At 44.8% G+C, this 7,369-nt stretch overlaps 1 protein-coding gene across 3 annotated transcripts in view; it reads left to right on the forward strand.

Annotated features, from left to right (window-relative positions):
• Nucleotides 1-7,369, forward strand: part of LOC139273299 (zinc finger protein 501-like) — a 32,248-nt gene that overhangs the window by 20,562 nt on the left and 4,317 nt on the right. The window contains exon 1 of one of the 3 annotated variants that reach the window (XM_070890037.1): nucleotides 5,305-5,360. The exons of the other annotated variants lie outside the window; for them this stretch is intronic. The gene's annotated coding sequence lies outside the window, so the exon portion shown is untranslated. Of the gene's footprint in view, nucleotides 1-5,304; nucleotides 5,361-7,369 lie in introns of those variants that run through there. 3 annotated transcript variants of the gene reach the window in all.

Consider the following 7,369-nt stretch of genomic DNA (forward strand, 5'->3'; position numbering starts at 1 on the left):
GGAGAGAGAAACAGAGTTAACGTTTCAGGTTGATGACCCTTCATTAGAACTCTGACAAAGGGTCACAGACCTGAAACGTTAACTGTTTCTCTCCTCATGCTGCCTGACCACCTGAGATTTCCAGCATTTTCTGTTTTTATTTCAATAAGATCATAGAGTTGCAACTCCTTTCCCGCCCGAACCCTTGGCATTGGCCATACCCAAATGTGTCACACTCAATTACACTCCATTTAGTGTGTTACGGTGCTATATAGATGTAGTTCATTCTTTCAGTCTTTTAAAAGTGAATCCACAAAACACTTCTCCACGAAGGGTTTTGCAAATGTGAAATGCGCTGTCTAGAAGGCCATAGCTGCAGCATCAGTTCAGATGGATACTTACTTGGGACTAGAGATGAGGGTATTAAGAGATGTGGAGCAATGTTGGGAACTGGATTAGAATAATGAGCGATGGCACTGCTAACAAAATGGCGAAGCAGTCTCAATAGCCTACTCCTGGTCCCTTGTCTTTCTCCAGAAACCAAGATTTTTTTAGTAAACGAGTAGTTATCACTGCTATAAAGTGCAAGTGAACTATGGAATACCCCAAAAGCTCAGCTGATCAATGCACCACCTAGAGTTGTAGGAAGGCCCCATGCTCAGTCCCTGGTCTCTGCTGAGTCTTGGGCTAGCAGTTGGAATGCTATAGTTGGCCTCAGCATCATGGACTAAGGAGAGGGGAAAATTCGATCTGCATTCCCATTCCTGATTGCTCTCCATCCACCTCTGGCTGTGTATTTGATCACATGGACCATGTACAGTAGACACAAGTCGCTGGAGAAATACCACCAACGATGCCTCCTAAAAATCCCCTGGGAGGACAGATGCACCAACATTAGTGTCCTCGTCCAGGCTAACATCCCCAGCATTGAAGCACTGACCATACTTGATCAGCTCTGCTGGGCAGGCCACATTGTCCGCATGCCAGACACGAGACTCCCAAAGCAAGCGCTCTACTCAGAACTCCTTCATGGCAAACGAGCCATGGGTGGACAGAGGAAACGTTACAAGGACACCCTCAAAGCCTCCCTAATAGTGCATCATCCCCACCGACACCTGGGATTCCCTGGCCAAAGACCGCCCTAAGTGGAGGAAGTGCATCCGGGAGGGCGCTAAGCACCTAGAGTCTCATCGACGGGAGCATGCAGAAATCAAGCACAAGCAGTGGCAAAAGCGAGCGGCAAACCTGTCCCACCCATCCCTTCCCTCAATGACTCTCTGTCCCACCTGTGACAGGGACTGTGGTTCTCATAGTGGACTGTTCAGCCATCTAAGGACTCGTGCTAAGAGTGGAAGCAAGTCTTCCTCGATTCTGAGGGGCTGTCTATGATGGTATTTGATGGATGTTGGGTAAGGACAGGACTGGGTTTGGTTATGATGCCTCCTGCGGTTGAATATCTAGACAACATTTATCCTCTAGATAAAGACTTGCATTTATATAGCACCTTTCACAACCTCTGGATGTCCCAAAGTGCTTTACAGCCAATGAAGTACTGTTGACGTTTAATTGCTGTTGTAATACATGAACTAATAATCACTGAAGGTTGCCAGTGTTGTAGAAGTGTACCCAAGAAAGGTCAGTGCTTTTAAATTAGAAAATAAATACCTTATTACAAATCTCCACCTTGCAACAATTACCTTTCAAAGTCTTGACTGAAGCTCCATTATAATCATCCGATGAACTCAAACATTAATGAGCTAAACCTCTGAGAAAAATGTCTTTAGTTGGTCATGCATTTTTTGTTCATGTACTTTGACGGTATATAAGGATCCTACAGCCGAGGCAAGGGCTCGAGTCCGATCTAAAACCTGCCATTGAGAACTTTGAGTTATGAAATTGAAAACTGCCCGGGAATAAACAATAAAGCCTGTTATTCACTGCAGATAACCATTTACTGTACAGAGAAGTTACTTCTGGTATTCTCATTTAAATTCTTAGCTACAATGGCATCATTTGATGGAATGCAATCCTCCCTTTGGGTGCAATTTGTGCTTTTGTGGTCTGACATGCACTGTAGAAACGGGGTCGGGTTTGGGGGCACTGAATCCCACAGCAGATCTATTTTATTTCACTGCAGGTTCGATTACACACATTACATTTAATTAAAGCTCTGAATAATTAATAGGAAAGTAAGAATGTGTCACACTTATTTTCAGAGTGGGAGCATGTGCAAGAGAAAAGATACTAGACTTCATTCCCTGCACTGTTCTGCTGAATTCCTGCTGTAACTCCAATGAGAGTCCGGCGGGACAGTTCAGGAAAAGGTTGGGTCTTTCCTGACATCAGTTGGGAAATCCCAATCAACGAATTAAAGGGCGAAGCATCCCACCGGCCCTTACAATACCTGGCATGTCAAAGGGGGTGGAGCCAGGTACTCCTAGAAACATAGAAAATAGGACCAGTAGTAAGCCATTCGGCCCTTCGAGTCTGCACCACCATTCTATATGATCATGGCTGATCCTCTATCTCAACACCATATTCCTGCTTTTTCCCCAGAAATCTATCTATTTCCCTCTTAAATATATTCAGTGACTTGGCCTCCACAGCCTTCTGTGGTAGAGAATTCCACAAGTTCACCACCCTCTGAGTGAAAACATTTCTCCTCATCTCGGTCCTAAATTTCCTACCCCGTATCCTGAGACTGTGACCCCTTGTTCTATACTTCCCAGCCAGGGGAAACATCCTCCCTGCATCCAGTCTGTTCGACCCCATCAAAAATTTTATACATTTCAATGAGATCCCCCCTCATCCTTCTAAACTCTAGTGAATACAAGCCTAGTCGACCCATCTCTCATACAACAGTCCTGCCATCCCAGGAATCAGTCTGGTGAACCTTTGCTGCACTACCTCTATGGCAAGTATATACTTTCTTGGGTAAGGAGACCAAAACTGCACACAATACTTCAGGTGCAGTTTCACCAAGGCCCTGTATAACTCTAGCAAGAGTGCTCCTGTACTCATCCTCTTGCAATGGAGGCCAACATACCATTTGCCTTCCTAACTGTTTGCTGCACCTACATGTTTGCTTTCAATGACTGGTGTACAAGGACATCCAGGTCCCTCTACATCGACACTTCCCAAGCCATCCCCATTTAAATCATACATATGCACATAGGCTTTAATTTTACACACGAACCTCTTATGTGGGACTTTATCAAAAGCCAAATACACGACATCCACTGGTTCTCCCTTATCTATTCTATCAGTTACATCCTCAACAAACTCCAGTAGGTTTGTCAAACATGATTTTCCTTTCATAATTCCATATTGACTTTGTTTAATCCTGTTATTAACTAAGTGTGCTTTTATCACATCCTTTATAATAGATTCCAGCGTTTTGTGTACTACTGATGTGAGGCTAACCGGTCTGTAGTTTCGTTTTCTCTTTCCCCACCCCACCCCCCCTTTGAAATAGTGGAATTATATTTGCCACCCTCCAATCTGCAGGAACTGTTCCATAATCTATAGAATTTTGGAAAATGACAATCAATGCATCCACTATTTCCATGGCTGCCTCTTTTAGTACACTGGGATGCAGATCATCAGGCCCTGGGGATTTATCATCCTTCAGTCCCATTAGTTTCTCCAGCAGTAAATTTTCTTACTAATAATCATTTCCTGTAATTCCTCTTGCTCACTAGACCCTTGGTTCCCTAGCATTTCTGGGATGTTATTTGTGTCCTCTTCCATGAAGACAGAACCGAAGTATTTAATTCTGCCATTTCCTTGTTCACCATTACAAATTCTCCCGTTTGTCTGTAAAGGACCTACATTTGTCTTCACTAATCTTTTTCTTTTTACGTACTTGTAGAAACTTTTGCAGTCTGTTTTTGTTACTTGCAAGTTTACACTCACACTTTTTTTTTTTTCCCCCCTCTTAATCAATCTTTGTCCTTTTTTTCTGAATTCTAAACTGCTCCCAATCCTCAAGATGAGCAGACTGACCAAGGCACTGTGGTGCAGAAAGCCATTCAAGTGGGGGGAGTAAAGTGGCAGGCGGTTGTAGTAGAGGACAGTATAGTTAGGGAGATAGATAGATAGGGTTCTCTGCATCCCGAAGGCTGTGTTGCCTACCTGGTGCTAGGGTAAAGGTTCATGTAGGTACCAATGACATGGGTAGGACTCGGAGAGGTTTTGTTGCGAGTTTGAACAGTTAGGGACTAAATTGAAAAGCAGAACCACAAAGGTAATAATCTCTGCATTATTACCTGAGCCACGAGCAAATTGGCATAGGGTCAATAGAATCAGGGAGACGAATGCATGGCTCAGAGGTTGGTGTTGGAGAAGTGGGTTTTGATTTGTGGGGCACTGGCACCAATACTCGGGAGAGAGAGAGCTGTTCCGTGGGGACGGACTACACCTGAACTATGCTGGGACCAGAGTTCTTGCACACCGACTAACTAGGGAGGTAGACAGGGCTTTACACTAAATAAGGGGGCGGGGGGGAAGGATGGCCGCAGTAGAGAGCAATCTAGAATGCTAACGAACAGAGGAGGAAGCAATGCAGGAAAGTGATTGATTGTGGTAAGGATAACCAGATTATCTCCGGAAGGGACAGAGTGCACTAGCAAATAGGGTCCAGGTAAGAAAAAATAGGGCTATAGTTCAAAATAATGTTAAAATGTCTAATAAGACAAATTTAAAAGCATTGCATCTTTAAGAAGGTAGACAATTTAACAGCGCAAATAGATACGATATAGTTGCAATTGCGAAGACATTGTTGCAGGATGACCAGGGTTGGGAACTGAATATCCAAGGATATTCGATATTTAGGAAGGACAGGCAAAAAGGAAGAGGGGGTGGTGTGGCATTTAGTAAAGGATAAAATCTGAGCAATAGTGAGAGGATATTGGCTCAGAAAATCAAGATGCAGAATCAGTCTGGGTGGAGCTAAGGAGCACCAAGGGGCAGAAAACATTGGTGGGAGTTGTCTATAAGCCTCCAAACAGTAGTGGTAGTGTAGGGGATGGCATCAAACAGGAAATTAGAGATGCATGTAGCAAGGGTACTACAGTAATCGTAGGTGACTTTAATCTACATATAGACTAACCAAACCAAATTAGTAATAATACCGTGGCAGATGAATTCCTGGAGCGTGTACGAGATTTTTTTTTTTTAAGACCAGTATGTTGAGCCTATTAGGGAACATGCTATCCTAGATTGGGTATTGTGTAATGAGAAGGGGTTAATTAACAGTCTTGTTGTGTGGGGTCCTTTAGGGAAGAGTGACCATAATATGATTGCATTTCTTATGAAGGTGGAAAGTGAAGTAGTCCAATCCGAAACTAGGATCCTAAATCTAAACAAAGGAAACTACAAAGGTATGAGGAATGAATTGGCTATGATAGATTGGGAAGATTCATTAAAAGTCATGACGGTGGATCGGCAAAAGCTAATATTTAAGGAACGAATGCATGAATTGCAACAGTTATACATTCCTTTCTGGCATAAAAACACAAGGAAAAGTGGCCCAACCATGGCTAACAATAAATTAAGGATAGTAGATCCAAAGAAGAGTTATACAAAGCTGGGAGTCCCACTTCCACAGGTCAGTACACCAAAGTGAGATGAGGCATACCAGTCTGCAGCAGGCCAAGCATGGGTCCCATTTGAGGGGTTCCAGGCTGGGAGCTCTGGGCCTGGGATAATTTGAAGGGATGCTGAAATCGTTGGAGGTGGCAGAGTCTGGCAGTAACCAGGGGTGGAAATCCCAGAAGAATCTGATCTGACACACTTTAAGCTGTTGGGGATCACTCCACCATGGTCCCAGCCTGAAGCCAAGTTAAGCGGAAAAATACGCTCTAATACTGTAGCCGCTGATTGTCCACTTATTCTGTAACTAGCACAGCTGTAATTAGCCCGCAGATAACACAGGTGATGTCGTTCGATCAGATAACACAGGCGATGTCGTTCGATTCTGAAACACATCTGGCAAAGTTGGCCTGCTCCGTTTAACTGAAAAGGTGAAATTCCCCTGCCTTTGGCGTCGAGCACCCCAGGTCGCAAAGCCCCCAGCGATGACATCATTGCCACGACAGAACATAACATAAGAAATAGGAGCAGGAGTAGGCCATTCGGCCCATCGAGCCTGCTCTGCCATTCAATAAGATCATAGCTGATCTGATCATGGACTCGGCTCCACTTCCCTGCCCGCTCCCCATAACCCCTTATTCCCGTATCGCTCAAAAATCTGTGTCTCTGCCTTAAATACATTCAGTGACCCAGCCTCCACAGCTCTCTGGGGCAGAGAATTCCATAGATTTACAACCCTCAGAAGAAATTTCTCCTCGTCCCAGTTTGAAATGGGCGGTTCCTTATTCTGAAATTGGGCAGCGCCCTGTTAGGCTGCCGTGGGCGATGTCAGCGCCAGCCTCGTGGGTTGCAAACTGGGCTGCACTTTGTTCACATGGCAAACTTAAAGGGGAAGTGCGTGCCGCCGTTCTTTTTGGCGACTTGCCAGTCGGGCCTTACTCTACTGATTTAGCGGGGTCCGTGCCGCGATGGTGCAGCCCAGCACTCTGTTTTGGTGCCAGATTGTGGCCAATGCACCTCGCATTCCTAGTGGCCGAGTGGAGGCCCATTAACAGCTGTGCACAGCTTGCAGCGTCCCTCCCCTTTAAGGGAGGTGGGAGGACCCATGGAACACGTCGGCGCTACATGGAGAGGCTGTGCAGTGCTCCGATGTTCGCCCCGTTAGCGGCCCCGAGAGGAAGTGAAGCGTCCGACACCATGCTCCACTTCCTGTCAAGGGTGCTAAGCCCAATTCTGCACCGGCTGCTAAATGTCCGGCCTCTGAAATGTTGCCGCCCCCAACCAGTTCGATCTGCAATTTCAGCCCTAAACTCGAGTAATATTTTTCTGGGATAATAAACAGAAAGCAATAAGTATTTTCCAGTTACATAATTAAATACGTTTCTGTGATGGCTACCTTTTTAACCCCTTTCAATTTTTGTTTTAAATGTTTAAATTATATCCTACTTTATTTAATTTTAAATATGTAATGTTTTAATTTTATTTGTTAAATGTGGTTTCATGTGATCCCCTTTCATGTTTATGGGGTTTCTGTACATACTGAATGCCCATAAGCTGGAACGGGGATCGCCTTCCATTGGTGATCCCAAGGGCGCTTGCAAAATGCCTGCGCCCTTTGAGTACGTGGGCCTGTACTCGGGCCGACAGATCCAGAAGCGCACGTTTGCATGGATCCTGAGGCAGAAGGCAAATTGGTAGACTTTTTGCTGGTTGGAGGCGGGTAGCCTCCAACTGCAATTTGAGACCCATAAAGTTTTCTAATGTTTTATTTTGCTTAAAACCTATTTCTGGAAATGAC

Source organism: Pristiophorus japonicus, chromosome 9, assembly GCF_044704955.1.
Source record: "Pristiophorus japonicus isolate sPriJap1 chromosome 9, sPriJap1.hap1, whole genome shotgun sequence".
Classification (NCBI taxonomy): Eukaryota; Metazoa; Chordata; class Chondrichthyes; family Pristiophoridae; genus Pristiophorus; species Pristiophorus japonicus.